The sequence below is a fragment of the Macaca fascicularis genome, chromosome 1, assembly GCF_037993035.2.
Source record: "Macaca fascicularis isolate 582-1 chromosome 1, T2T-MFA8v1.1".
Taxonomy (NCBI): Eukaryota; Metazoa; Chordata; class Mammalia; order Primates; family Cercopithecidae; genus Macaca; species Macaca fascicularis.
Genome location: NC_088375.1, coordinates 55,050,986 through 55,066,242, shown reverse-complemented (window position 1 = coordinate 55,066,242; position 15,257 = coordinate 55,050,986). Strand labels below are relative to the sequence as shown.

Genomic DNA, 15,257 nt, shown 5'->3' with positions numbered 1-15,257 from the left:
GAAGACTCACATGATATGATGCATATTACGTTACTACCAAAGCTGTGTGGAGAACTGATTTAGGAAGTCAAGAATGGAAACACACCAAAACATTAGGCTATTGCAGTAGTTGAGGTGAGACATGACAGTGGCTTGGTCTAGAGTAGAAATGGTAGAGGTGGGAAGTATAATCACACTTGAAACACAGCTTAAAGGAGAAGCCAACAAAATGTGTGGAGGAATCAGATGTGGGATATTAAAGAAAGAGAGAAATCAAATATGGCTTTAAATTTATGGCCTGACCAACTGGGTGAATATGTTGTTACCACTTACTGAGATGAGGAAGAAGTGTTTTTGTCATTATTGTCATTTTGTGAATTTTTGTTTTGTTTTGTGATTATTTTGTTTGTTAGGTTTAGCTTAATTTTTTGTTTTGGATTTCATGAAGATAAAAAAATAAAAAAGTTTTGCCTGGGCTATGTTATGTTTAAAAATCATTTTAGCTATCTAAATACAAAAGTTAAGGGAAGTTCAAGAGACAGGCTACGGCTGGAGACAAAAATTTAAATGTTGTAAACATCTATCTAAAAGTTAAAGTCAAGAGATTACATGAGATTTCCCAAGGGATGAAAAAATATGTTTAAGGACTGAATCCTAGGGGACTCCAGCATTTAGAGTCTGGAAAATAGAGGATATGCTAGCAATACACTGATAGTGAACAAGAAGGGGGCAGATGTTAAATAAATTATATCCAGCAGATCAGAGAGAATAACTATAAATGAGAGGCCAGTTAAGAGGAGGACTTAAAATTAAGCTTTAGATTAGCAAATGGAAATTGTTGACAGGGAAGCTTTCACTTAAGTAGAAAAAATTGCCTTATTGGGGAGGTTACTGGGAAGTGAAAAAGTAGAGAGTAAGTATAGACATCTCTTTAGAGAAGGTTGGAGTAGAGAAGAGGATATCTGATGAGGTGTGTGCATTCTAAGGAGCATTTTTTTTTCAGATGGTAGATAGGCAAGCTGATTAGAATGATTTAGAATACAGTGGAAAATCAATGATGCAAGATTTATAAAGAATAATTGCTAAACATCCTGAATCACAGAGAATGAACAGGGTGCCATGCATAAGTAAACTTTGGGTGGGAATGTTGTAATGGAAAAGTAGACCAAACATAGGCAGGAATTGAGAGGTGGCAAGTAAATGAGTGACAGATAGATAGGTAGGTGTTGGGAGAGTCAATCTACCATGGACACTGAGAATCACTGCAATTCTTGTTGGTTGTACCAAGAATGCAATTTCCTTACCATTCTACCCAGGCTATCTCTCAGGGTTGCTTTTTGCAGCAAGCAACTTTGAAATATGAGGTTCAAAATTGGGACAAAAAGCAGATTTGCTTACTGCCTGCTATGAAAACAGATAATTTATCAGGCTGTTGTTCCTCAGCTGTGATGCAAATCCACTGCAGGTACATCATCCATCTATCAAATCACCCCTGTAAGACTTGAATGCAAGAGAAACCTACATAAACATGATGCTCATGCAGCCTGCTATGCTGTGAGTAATGTAGTCCTTTGTCTCTGACCCAAGAGTTTTGTATCTTCTGCCAGCATCCATAAAACAGTAACAGGCTAACTCATTCATTTATAAATGGGGTAAAATTTAATCTCAGACCCAACAGTTATGGCAACAAAGATGAGATCCTGAAAGAGACATGTCTTTCTGGAAGAAAAATGTTAAGAGCCTTTTGGGATGGGTTCAGATGTAGGAGATGGATTCCCTGGACTCTCACTGAAGTGGTAGGTGAAAGATGAAAGTAAGGGACCCCCGAGGTCCTGCCCGTCAATCAGATTGGGATTAAAACAAGCAGTCTTATATGGTGCCTTTGTTGTTTCTAGATCTCCTCTAGGTGGGAGGAGGAAAAAACATGGTTATGACAATAGAGCAGCAAGCCCTGTGGCTCCAGCCAGAAGGCAATGTGTCTGTGACTGCTGAGTCAAGGAGTATCGAAAGATGAAATAAATGGAGCCAATAATGACATCATTTCTATTCAATACAGAATTTTAGTTAGAACAAAAACATGAGGAGTTTGTTTGATTGAGCCACAAGCAAGAGAAATTGAATTGAAATTGAAATTGAACGTAAAACTTTGTTTACTGATGTAGAGCTGCTCTCTCCCTCTATGACCCCTGATTCCTCCCTCTCCCTATTCCACAACACCAACTTCTTTAAGAAGAAATAACTTGTTATCTGAGACCTCAAGTTACTAGCTTACTCAGACGTGGCACTGTTCTTGCTTGGTGACTACCCTGTGATGGGGCAGAGCACAATGGCATGCATGGGGGCAAGAAAAAACGGGTCTTCTGGGCCCTGACACTAATCAGATAATCAGGATACACCTGGGTAGGAAGCAGCTCTGGCACTTGGACAGCAGCCCCAGAGGAAGGACCAAGATTTTTCCCACTTCTACTCCCATAGGTTAATCTCCCCACCTCCTGCATTCCTTTCATTCCCAACTGGGGGATAGTATGGTTTTCTGGTGGCTGTTGCTATAACCCCTAATAAGAACAACTAGAATCAAATGGATTACCCAACATCTATCTAGATGGCTTCCATCAATACCTGGATCCATCCTCTTACCAGAAAACATATCCACTACCACGGACTACAGCAAAGGACTATATGTTTCTAACCTAGAAACTGCATACCAGAGGAGATTCCTGCCAGAATTGGCCTGATTGTTTTGCAGTAAAGGAGGCCACATTACAAGGAGCATTTTCCCTGCTCACTTCTAGAAAATTGGCTGTGTCAGATCTCTGACCCTCTCTTGGGACTACTATTGGTGCCTTGCTAATATTGACACATTTTTAGATTATTTTTCTACTATTTCAGCTTGATAATCTGATTCTTATTTTCAGCTTTCAAGACCACCTACAATCTAACAATGGTGTGTTTTTCTCATAAAGGCCATGGATGAGTAGTAAAAATATTCAGCAATGGATCAGTAGTAAAATAAAAATATTCTAGCAATGGATCAGTAGTAAAAATATTCAATGGACATTCCACACTCTCATCATTCTCTGATAAGGCTGCTGGCATCATTGAGATATGGAATAGACTTTTTGAAAATCTTCTGACTCTCCCTCCTTTCTGTATCTACCTTCTTTGCCTCTTTCTGGCTCACAGATTTTATTAAAACAGTTTATTAAGGCTGTTTGAGCATTAAATATGGTCATGGGCAGGAAGGGTTTGTCTCCTATTGGCCAACTCCTAGGTAATGATCAAAATGGAAGGGTAGAAAAATTATATAAACTTATTTTGAAAATGCATGATTCTCCCTTGATCATTTATGAACCCGAAGTGTATTTTCTTCCCCTAGTGACAACCTTGATTTGTACACACTTTGAAGGGCAGCCACATCTAAAGGCAAGACTGAGAGATTCAAACTTAACTTGATGCAGCTACCTGGATTCTTTTATTGAAATAACATGGTCCTAGATCATAAAGACAATGACCACTGGTTGAATATACTACTTACGAAGTAGTATATTTACTTATAGTGACCTAACTGGACTAAGTGGGAACTATAATGAATCTCAGTAAATATTTTTTAAAGTGACCTATTCCTATTCATGTCTGACCTCTCTGGACAAAAGGTATTGGTATGAGCAGATGATTGGAGAAGAGGTAAAGTTACAGCTACTGGGTTGGGACACCCTAGTTTCATGGCCATGGAGGGAGAATAAAAATTCCAGCAAGTGAGCACAGATCACTTTAAACCCCAGGCAGTTCAGGGCAAAGGGTCACTTAGGCTTCTTATTCCTTAGATTCAGCACTGCAGTCTGGCAAAACAATTGTATGGTCTAGCTGAATCTAGGAGTAGCTGCAGCTGACAATTTAAACTCACTACAGGATTTGTCATCCTTGTCCAGGTGTTATAAAAACACTAAAATTCTTGCAAACTTGGCTGGTCCTAAACTACTTCACCATACCTGACACCACTAATGGAAGGTCCTGAACTGCCTCCTCCTCAGCCTTGTATGTGTACAAACAGGCCCACAACTGTGTTTTTTGTTGTTGTTGTTGTTGTTTTTTAGAGATGGGGTCTCACTATATTGCCCAGCCTGGTCTCGAACCTCCTGCCTTGGCCTCCCAAAGCACTGAGATTTCAGGTGTGAATGACTGTGCCCAACCTCAATCTTAATAACATATATTGATACACTTTTCCTAATACTCAGGCAGCTTAAGTGTTGCCATAAATGGCAATGGGAGCTGCAAGTGATGCTTCTATTGTACTGAATTAACCAAACCAATGTAACAACTGTATAAATGAATTTTAATCAGAAATTCTGAACTAGAGTCTGTCCCTTTGTGTTATATGTTTGTATTTGGGGGAATGTCTCTCCTTTGGGGGTTAGGGTTGCTCATTTATTGCCCCTGTCATTATTGGTAATGACATCAAAGATCAGTATGGCAATCTAAGCTCCCTTACGTGCGTCACAGTGGATAACTGACTGGCTTTAGACTACTTTCTGGCTATCTAAAGCAAGATGTACTGGTGCCCCTGGGATGTATGTACAACTGGCTGAGTCCAGGGCCTTGGGGGTAGAGTTGAAATGTATACTACAGGTTGACTTCATCTTATTGCTTACAGTCCTCTTGATAGTCTCCTTAATTAAATGCTGCATGAGGCAAATTGAACAGATTTAACCCCAGTCTCTGTCAGTCAGATTAAGCAGGGTGGCTAAGGGAGTGGCATATTCATATGAAAATTCGAGTTCAGCCAAGAACACATGGGGTCATGGGAGGGATTGCTAGAAGAAGCAACTCATCATGGGCCTTGTGTGTCCTGGCAGTTTTTTACTGGGAATCCTAAGAATGCAAGGCCCTGACTGATCTTCACCTGCCCATTTCTTGGGGTTGGTTTTGCAGCAAGCATCTCTGAGGAATGTAGTAATGTCTCCCTCTGGGACAAGGAGCAGGCTTCTTGCTGTTTACTATAAAAGAGATGAGTTCCCCAACTCAATGTTCATCAGTTGTGACAAAAATCTGCCTGTGCAGTACTCATCTGGGTACACATAGTACCAACCCTATGGGAGTTGGGTGCAATATTAATTCATGTAAAGCCAAGGCTCATGCTGCTGGTTGTGCATTTTTTCCTGATACAAAGTTTTATGTCTTTTGCCGGCATTCACAAAACAGTAACAGGATAACGTATGAGCTTGTAAAAAGGATAAAAATCAAACCTCAGAACTGACAATACTTTTGGTGGAGGGAAGATACTATATTCCTGATGAAATTAGACTTGATGATCAACTTAGGGTAACAATGAGGCAGGAGGTGTTGGAAGTTTGAAGAAATAGAAGATATAAAAAGGGTCATCTTAGGAGGTAGAGCTCTAGAAGGATTGTTGTCTAGTGCTAAAGGCCCCATGAGATTTGGCGCCATAAATTTAAAGTGACACTCATCGATTCAGTGTGTGGTTTGTGAGTTTTTCTCCAACCACATAAAATTGGTTGTAGGTGTGGAGAAGGTGGAGGATTGATTTAACCATAATTGTACCTTTGTCAGGCAAGTACAATGAAGAGAACAAGAATCAGGTGAGCTGAAGGTATATGCAAGGGAATAATTATAGTGTTGGACCTTGGAACCTTAGCTGAGACAGAAGGTAAGTAAGGCAATGACTGGAATAAAAGTGGTTAAGACACCAGACTAGGCTCAATGGAAAAAGTTCTAAAGTATATGAACTGGAATAATTGGAGGTTCTGGTCATAAAATAGAATGATTTAAAATGAAGTATTTTAGGAAGGTTATTGGCAATAATAAGGCATAAGTTATGATCAAAGAAGTGGGCAGAAGTGTGTGGCATGGCAGTCACAGTCACTGGAAATAAAGATTTCAAATAACAGAGATATTGGTTTATATCGGTTGTCTGCACAGATGCTGAAAGCCTCAAAAATGATGACAGGAGTAAGACATTAAGGTAATCAGTGACTGAGGAGAAGGTACCATGAGGTAGGAAGAATGTTGCAACCAAAAGAGGTAGTGAGCAGTGTAGTTCAACATGAAGTGGGTTTTTGATGTAGGCATTTAATGCTATAAACTTTCCTCTTAGGATTGCTTTTGCTGTATCCCAGAGGTTTTGATAGGTTATGTCACTATTATCATTCAGTTCAAGGAACTTTTAAATTTCCTTCTTGGTTTCATTGTTGATCCAATGATCATTCAGGGGCAGGTTATTTAATTTCCATGATTTTGAGGGTTCCTTTTAGAGTTGATTTTGTTTTATTGCACTGTGGTCTGAGAGTGTACTTGATATAATTTCTACTTTTTAAAAAAAAAGTTCTATAAATATCTGCTAAGTCCATTTGTTTTAGGGTATAGTTTAATTCCATTGTTTCTTTGTTGATTTTCCATCAACAAAAGTATAAACACCTTGTGTTTTTTTTTATGGTGTTATTGTTTTATGGGTCCTGTGAGATTTATGCTTTAAGAATGCTCTATTTTGGTGTATTTTGAAGTTCTGTTTCAAGATTTAGAGCTGCCTTTTAGCAGTTCTTGTAGTGCTGGCTTGCAAGTGGAGAAATCTCTCAGCATTTGTTTGTCTGAAAAAGATTGTGTCTTTCCTTCACTTATGAGGCTTAGTTTCACTGGATAGAAAATTCTGATTGAGGAAGGAAGACTAATTTCCTAGATGAAGCAATGACATGAGGATATTCAGCTTACCTTTGGGACTAGTCAAACATGAGATTTGGAAGAAGAATAAAAGACAACCACCATTCAAGAAGACTGCAGAAGAAATGGTACCTTGAGAATATAGCATGGTTTGAGCTTAAGCAAGCAGGTGAAGGAAACATTTAGAAAAAAGTTGAGGACATTGGTAATTGGGCTTATTAAATCTTCAGCATACAGAGAAAAGTTCAGAATGGGGTGGAAAATTGCATGAAATTGGGATATGTACAGAGCATTCTTGGATAAAGACCAGAAATGATGAACTGGGATGCTGGGACTTCTGTGGGTGACTGAGGTAAGCAGACTTATAAGTCATAGTGGTATTGTTCCTGATGTACTTAAGGAAAAGTTATAATCAATTCTGATTATATCTTCTTCGGAAATTAATTGTTGCTTAAGTAATTACTAAGGGGTAGTTTTTTGCTAATGGCAGATATAATAAAACCTCTTTTGAGAAAGCGATATGTAATTCTTCAGGAAGAGGATTGGTTGGTCTCAGGAAGAGGTTTTGGATACTTTTTCTTGCCCTGGGAACTGGGTTGCTGGGGGCTAAAGTGAAGCTCTAGGTGAATGTGCATGTCATGGCAGTTGCGGAGCGGATGCAAGAGGAAACAGGTGTTTCTGAGGGTCGTCTGTGTTGATGTGAGAAGACAGACTCTCTCAACAAACTAAAGCAGTAGACATTGGGAAAAGAGCTATAATTAATCATTTTTTAGGTCAGGTGTAGGTCAATAATATTGTTCTTCTTAATGATTACCAGGCTTAATAAACAAACTATTCGGGACCTTGGGTAGTTAGAAAAAAACAGGGGATGTCAAGATGGGCATCCTCATGAGTAGCAAACACACACTTGACCGCATCATATGAGAGCTCACAGGATGGTCTACTGTGAGGACAACTCCCAATATCCTCAACCTTTCCTCTGATCATTTTCTTCAGCTTCTTACTCTAACAAACACTAGGCTATTCTCAGGAAACATTACTCTCCTGAAAGCTCTTTTAAATGGGTGTGGCCCACATCTCTCTCATCAAAATAGAACCCTGGTAAGAAAATCTACCTTTCAGGTCTTCTAAGTTGACAGGACAGCACCTTAAGACTTTAATGATGAATTTCCTGGTTTTGTTCTTTAGTTTCAGAAAATTTTTCTAATACGTGTTGGCCAGCATACTTAAGTTGAAGAGTTGGCACCTGTCTGCTGATTATTCATTTGAGAGTTTTTCCCTTACTTGTGTGATTACAAGTCAACAGAAGAATGCTAACCTGAGAAAGCAGCCAAGGCCCTTGATGCCACAGTTATCTATCTTTGTCATAGGGTCTCACAAACATATCTGCCTGTGTTTTGGTCTGTATGTGGTCTTCCAAATATCAGCCTTTAAATTTTCCTCCTAGCTAGAATATCTTTGTACATAGTAGGCAGTAAGCAATCAATAAAAATAATTTTTTAAATTAATGTGTGTATAATGTGGTATGCCTGTCCTAGTTATTGCAGCTAACATAGTAAAATCAAAAGGAGTACAAGCATAAATAGTTATACATACGATGAATAGTTTTGTTTCTAGAAATCAACATGCATGGTAAAGGCGAAGGTAAATGAATCAGATGAATCTGTTGAAAAGATGTTTTATGAAGTAAACAAGGATATAAGAGAAGTTTGATCTTTTAGAGTTACAGTTTTATATGCATATCAAATATCTGTTTGAGAGTCCTAGGATTTATACTCTCAAACTTGAAATTGTAAGTAAGAAAAAGAAAAGTGCATCTCTAGGAACAATGCTCCTGAAATGTGAAGTCAGCAAATGAAAAAATTCTATTGAAAATTTCTCTTCCAGCAGGAGATATTGACTGTCCCATTGCCTAATTCCTTCATGACTACATGAAACTTTGAATGATGTATGTTTGGCCCTCTATGGCTATTTTAGTTGAATTTAGGTAAAGTGACAGGATTTGATTTTTAAGGAAAAGCGAAAGCTTCATTTTTAGCAACATTGTGCTTGAAGCGGATGAAGTTGAGAACGAAAGCCCTGTGTGCAGTCACTTTGCCAGGTGGCTCTCATCGGGGTGTTTATTGTTAAGAAACTCGCTATTTTTGCCCGAGGTTTGAAGCCAGGACTTCATAGGATCCCCTGCTGCACTCAGTTCTTTCCATACAGAGAGCAGATGGGTGAAGCAGAATAAAATCCCAGCCTCAGAGGCAACAATGTAGCGTTCCAGAGACCAGGGAGGGTGTTCCTCTGAGTTGGAGTACATGCTAATTGGAGTTGGTGAAGGAAAGTTAGAAATGAAAATTGGACTTGGATGAGATGGTTTGGAAACTTGTTAAGGGTATTATCATGAGTATAGTTTGATAAACAGAAATGAAATGTTCACATGAAAGACATATCAATTGCTTCCAATTCCACTTGGCTGGTTAGAACAGAGTGGTTCAAGGGTAAGCACATAGGTCATGAGATCCTTGTAAAAGTTTCAGTAGTAAGGTTGATTTGTATTTTTAAAATGTGAATTTATCAAGCTGTTTGGGTTCTTATAATTTCCACTAACTTCCATCTCGCATAAACAGCATAAAAGTTCCTCTTTACTGATTTATCCGATGGTGCCTTTTTATGGCTCCACTGTGCCAGTTATCATATTGTCTTATACTTTGTGCATCATTTTCCTCCTGTTCTTTCATTTTCCCTTGGGAAGAGACCATGTACTCTCATCATTTTATCCCCAGAACTGAGGCCAGTGCCCCGGACTGGAAAGCTCAAACATAATACAAAGAAGCGGCCAACATTCCTTCAGTAGTGGTCAAGGGTGGTCATACAAAATAAAGATAATTTACTGACTTTGGAACGGACTGAATAGTGTTACTCAACTACAGGCCTTCTCCAATTATAAATTTATTTTGCTTACCATTAAAATTATGTGGATGTGCAGGTTTAAATAAATGCACAGACATTTAAATCAAGTGGTAATGGTCCCTTCTCATTTTAATTTGAGTGTTGCAACTATGGTCACAAATAGTTATGACAAGCTATGAGCATATTTTGCCAAATTTTTTTGAAACCATTTTGGAGAATTAGAGTATAGTAACCACTATTGCCTCTAGAGGCATGGTTCAATTCTAGTCATTAAAATATCGAAATGGATCTTTAGACTTTTCTCAATTATCTCATCAAATGAGACTTTTGGTTTCTCTGGGCCCTGGTAACTTGCTTTCCTTGCTGGAAATTCTAGAAGAAACCTTGAATAAAAGCTAATCCTCCTTCAGGAGGCCTTGATTTCTCTCACTAGGATTCTCTGCCTCCTTGAGTTCCTGTTTTCATTTCTCATCTTCCATGGTTTCAGGTTCTCTCTATTTCTATATCCCTGAGTATAATTCTGAGACTCTCAGTTAATTTTCTTCTCTGGTATATATCATTTTTACATTATAAAAAGTTAGAAAAATTACATTACATATGCAAATATTTTCAATATAGAAGGTAATTACACAAGTAGTGAACAGTAATAAATACATTATTAATTATAATACAAAAAACAAATAGTTTATAACTGTATTTAACACTTGGAATGGTTCTTTTGAATGGAGCTGTCAGTATATGTACTATGTACAAACACATTTTTCATCATAATGGAAATTTTATTTTAATCTAACAACCAATAGAGCTGTAAATACACATAGCATGCAAAAAAGTAAACTGTATATTTTCTATCTGAAAAATATAAAATGGATGTATAACAAATAAAAATAAAATAAAGTTGAATATCCAACTATTCAGGGTGAAAGAAAGGCAAGGGAAATAGTAAGTTTTTTATTAATGATTAATTATAGTCATCTCATTGATAAAAATAAATTATATTTTGAACTTCTTGGTACTATGAGGAAGATAAAGAGAAAGTTAACACTTGCTTTTCTACCTGAAGCCATTAAAAAAAAAAAAAATCACACAATTTTCCTTATCCTACTATAACACAAGTGTTTTTAACAAATGTTACATAGGGACTTTTAGACTGGACAAGACAGCATAGACTTGTCTCTCCCTGTTTCTCCCCACTAAGCATGACTAAAAACTACATATAACAACCAAATAGAACTCTGAAAGGTAGAAGAGGAAGGTGAACTGGTTAGAGATCCCAGGTGTAACAGCAGAGCATCAGGGCTTTTTATAACCTCCAGCATAATACAAGAAGGTGCCTCAGTCCTGGTGTTTGCTGACCCCCAGTCAGTAACAGAAACAAGAGAAGGTGGCCCAGGTTGGCTCTTTCTTTCCCCAGATTGAATGAGAGTCCCACCTACAACACAGGGTGAGCCTGGAAGAATGGGCAAAGAGAATTAAACACAGCCCTTCTGGAGGAGGAGGAGGAGGAGGAGGAGGAGGAGGAGGAAGAGGAAGAGGAAGAGGAAGAGGAAGAGGAGGAAGAGGAAGAGGAAGAAGAAGAAGAAAAGAAAAAAGCAGCCAGAGAAAGAGCTCACCTCCTCTGTTGCTGAGGCTCCCCTCCGCTCCCCAGAGGCATCATATGGCAAGGGGGCCATGGCAAAAAGAATTATTGTACCACAATGGCCTGTTATGTGAAGTCTTTTCTTTCCTTAACAGTTCTGAGACTCTCTACTTCTCTCAAGAGATACCCTGTGCCTGGGGGATCAGCAAAGGGGATTATACCACAACAGGTATTCAGCCTAGGAAATGCTCTCTACCCCCAGAGACAGGGAGAAGCTCACCACAACACCCACCAAAGGAGCCTCTTCATCCCCATAAATCAAGACTCCCCTTCCTCAGAAGGATATGGAACATTCTCACCTAAGGAAACACCTTCTGACCACTCAGGGATCATCAGTAGAGACCTGGGAGGCCCAATGGCACAAGGTAAGCCAAGAAAGTCAGAAACAGCACAGCAAAGACTCAGGAAATAAACTGATCATTGGAACCACAGTCCATATAAGTAGGCCAGGACCTGTTCTTGAAACCTAAAAAGGTGACTGCCTGCTAAATTCAAAAATTCAAAGAAGACATGGAGTCTCCTAACCTAACAGTTAAAATGTCCAGCATACAATTCAAAATCATCTGTCATCACAAGGATCAGTAAAACCATAGCTTGAATGAGAAAATAAAATGAAATGATGTCAACCCTGAGATAAATCAGATATTGGAATTATCTAACAAGAATTTTAAAACAACCATCATAAAAATGATTCAATAAGCAATTACAAATTCTCCTGAGATGAAGAAAAAATAGAAGTATCAGCAAAAAATATGTTGCTTAAAATAACAAAATGGAAATTATAGACTTGAAAAAAAACAATAGATGAAGTAACTCCCTGAATGGGCTCAATACTAGACGGGAGACAAAAAAGAATAGAATCAATAACTTGAGGACAGATCAAAAGAATTTGCTCAATCTGAGCAAAAGGCAGAAAATAGACTAAACAAAAATAAAAACAGAACCTCGGAAACCTCTGAAAGCACAGCAAAAGACCCAATATTTGTATGATCAGAGTCCCAGAAGTGGAAAAAAAAAGGATCTGAAAGAACATGCAAATAAAAATTGGCTAACAAGCCCCCAAATTTGCCAAAAGGCAAAAATCTACTGATTTTAAAAGGTGAGACTATCTCAAATAGGATAAACCCAAATAAGTTGACACCAAGTCATATTACAAATTGCTGAGAATTAAAGACAAAGAAAAAATACTGAAAGCAGCTAGATAGAAATAATCTATTACCTTTAGGGCAACACCACTTTTCTTTTTCTTTTTTGCAAGCATATGATTGAGTTTATTGCAGAACGGTAATAGGAAATGAGACTGTACAAAGAAAAGAGATGGAGACAAAACTGGATGACGATTTCATACTGTGTATCCCATCCACAGGCCTCAGCAGCCCTCCCACGGATCTGCCCACCTCAGCAGCCCTGCTACGGATCTGCCTGATTCTTTCGTATCAAGAAGTTGTTCTTGTGATCCATTTCCATGTTGTAGATCCTCCCGCACCTTTCATAGCTTTCCCTGTGTCGCCGGCCACATGGCTCCTTATAATACTGTCGATGCTTAAGGTCCTCAATGAGTCCATCCGTAGTGAGGATTCTGTTTAGGGTCCTCTATGCACCTTCCATGTTCCCTTCCTGTACCGTCACGGTCCTGGCCATGAACTTCAGATGTTTTGCCATGACCTTGGATTTAAGTCTCCATTCTGCAGAGCCAGAAAGACCCACTCCCGGGCATGGAAAGGACAGGGGTGGCAAGGAGGCGCCACAGGGTGCCAACGACAGCACACAGTTCCAAAAGGGCTTGAGCTGGGAGTTGGGAAGGGACTCTGTTGGTATTTGAAAAAGGGAGCAAAAGCCTGCAAACCTTCCCGCCTGCCAAGCCCACCTTCCTTTCCCCAAACCCTGCACCCAGCACCACTTTACAATGATAGCAGATTTCTCATATGAAACCATGGGGTGCAGAAAAAAAAGTTGTGTAGTAGAGTTTTTCAAATCCCATAAGAAAAGAACTGTCAACCACGAACTCCACATTTAATAAAACTGCCTATCAAGAATGAATGCGCAATAAACACATTCTCAAAGGAAAACCAAAAGAAATTGTCGCTAGCATACCTACCCTCATAGAATGGCTAAAGAAAGCTCTGTAAACCTAAATAAAGTGATTTAAAAAAACAGAAGGAATCTTGAGGCCCAAGACGGGAAGGACAAACAATGGAGAATAGACATATAAGTAAACAAAATGGAGTATCCTTCTTTTCATGAGTTTTCTAAATTATACGTAATGATTAAAATAAAAATTATAACACCATCTGACCCTCACAACAAGGATATTTTAAAGTGCAGAAGCAAAAAAAAAAAAAAAAAAAAAAAAAAAAAAAAAAAAAGAAAGAAAACCTAAACGGAAGTAAAATTCCTATACTTCACTTAAAGTGGTAAAATACTGAAACCAATAGGCTGTGATCAGTCATACCCAGAGCAATCACTATGAAAATTACACAGAGCAATATATTTAAAAATGCAATGCAGAAATCAAGATGAAATTCTAAAAATAGTCAACTAATTCATAGGAAGTAAAGAGAAAGAAAGGAATCAAACAGAAAACACATAATAAAATCATAGAGCTAAGACCTACAATATTACTAATTACTTAAACATAAATGATCTAAATACACCAATTAAAAGGCAGAGATTGGCAAGGTGAATTAAAAAAGCATGACCCAACAATTTGCTGTTTTGATATACTGTTTACAAGAAACTCATTTCAAATTTCATGACATAAGTGGGTTGAAAATACAAGGGTGGAAAAATATATACTGTGTAAATATAATTTTTCAAAAGGCAGGAATGCTTATGGCAATATCAAATGAAGTAGATTTCAAAGCAAAGAAAGAATACGAGAAAAAGGTATCATTGCATAATGATAAAAGGATCAACACACCAGGAAGACATAACGACTCTAAATGTGTATACACCAAACAACAGGGCTTCAAACTACATGAAGAAAAATTGATAGAACTAAAAGAAGAAATAGACAAATCCATAATTATAAGTGGGGACTTTAACACCTCTCCTCTAAACAAGTAATAGGACTGCTAGACAGTGCTATTCTGTATCAGTAAGGATATACAAAATGTGAACAACACCATCAGTCAATGGGATTTAATTGACATATATACAAATTGCCTCTAAACAATAGCAGAACACATGTTGTTCTTTAATTTTTATTCAGGCAACCATGGAACACTTACCAAGATAGATCGTATCCTGTGCCAAAAAACAAGCCCCAACAGATTTGAAATAATTTGAATTATTTGAAATGATACAGAATGTGTTCTCTAGTCATAATGGCATCAAACTGAAAATCAATAACAGAAAGATAGAGAAAAATTTCTAAATAGAAATTAAACAATTCAATTCTTATTTCTAAATAATCCATGGGTCAAAAAGGATGTCAGAAAGGAAATTTAAAAATACACAGAACAGTATTAAGATGGAAGTATGGCATATCAGAATATGTGGGATGCAGTTACTAAAGCAGTATTGAGAGTTAAATTTATAATGCTCATATATTAGAAAAGAGAAAAGGTCTTAAATCAATAATAAAAGTTCCTACCTCAAGAAGCTAGAAAAATAAAAATAAATAAAAAAAAAAACCAGAAAATAAACCCAAAGCAAGCAGAAACAAGGATATAAAAAGGAACAGAAATCAATAAAATTGAAAACAGGAAAACAGAGAAAATCAATGAAACCAAAAGCTAGTTTAAAAAAAATCAATAAAATTGATAAACCTGTAGAAAGATGGACAAAAAAGGAGAAGATGTAAATAGTCAAAATTAGGAATAAAATAGAGAAATCGTTATAGATTCTGCAGCCATTAAAAGAGTAACAAGGCACTACTATGAGCAACATTATGCTCAGAAGTTCAACAGAAAAATCAGCAATATAGAAGATCCAATCAATACAATCACCCAACATGATCTAATTGACATATATAGAAATACTCCATCCAACAACAGCAAAATACACAATTTTTAGAAAAAAAAAGGACCAATCCCTTGAAATCCACAAATCACCAAAAATAGGTATT

The 15,257-nt window shown here is 37.6% G+C and overlaps 1 protein-coding gene and 1 pseudogene across 10 annotated transcripts in view; both read right to left on the bottom strand.

Annotated features, from left to right (window-relative positions):
* Positions 1-15,257, bottom strand: part of CRB1 (crumbs cell polarity complex component 1) — a 500,591-nt gene that overhangs the window by 344,878 nt on the left and 140,456 nt on the right. The gene's annotated exons all lie outside the window — the stretch shown is intronic.
* Positions 12,425-13,904, bottom strand: LOC102142769 (uncharacterized; annotated as a pseudogene).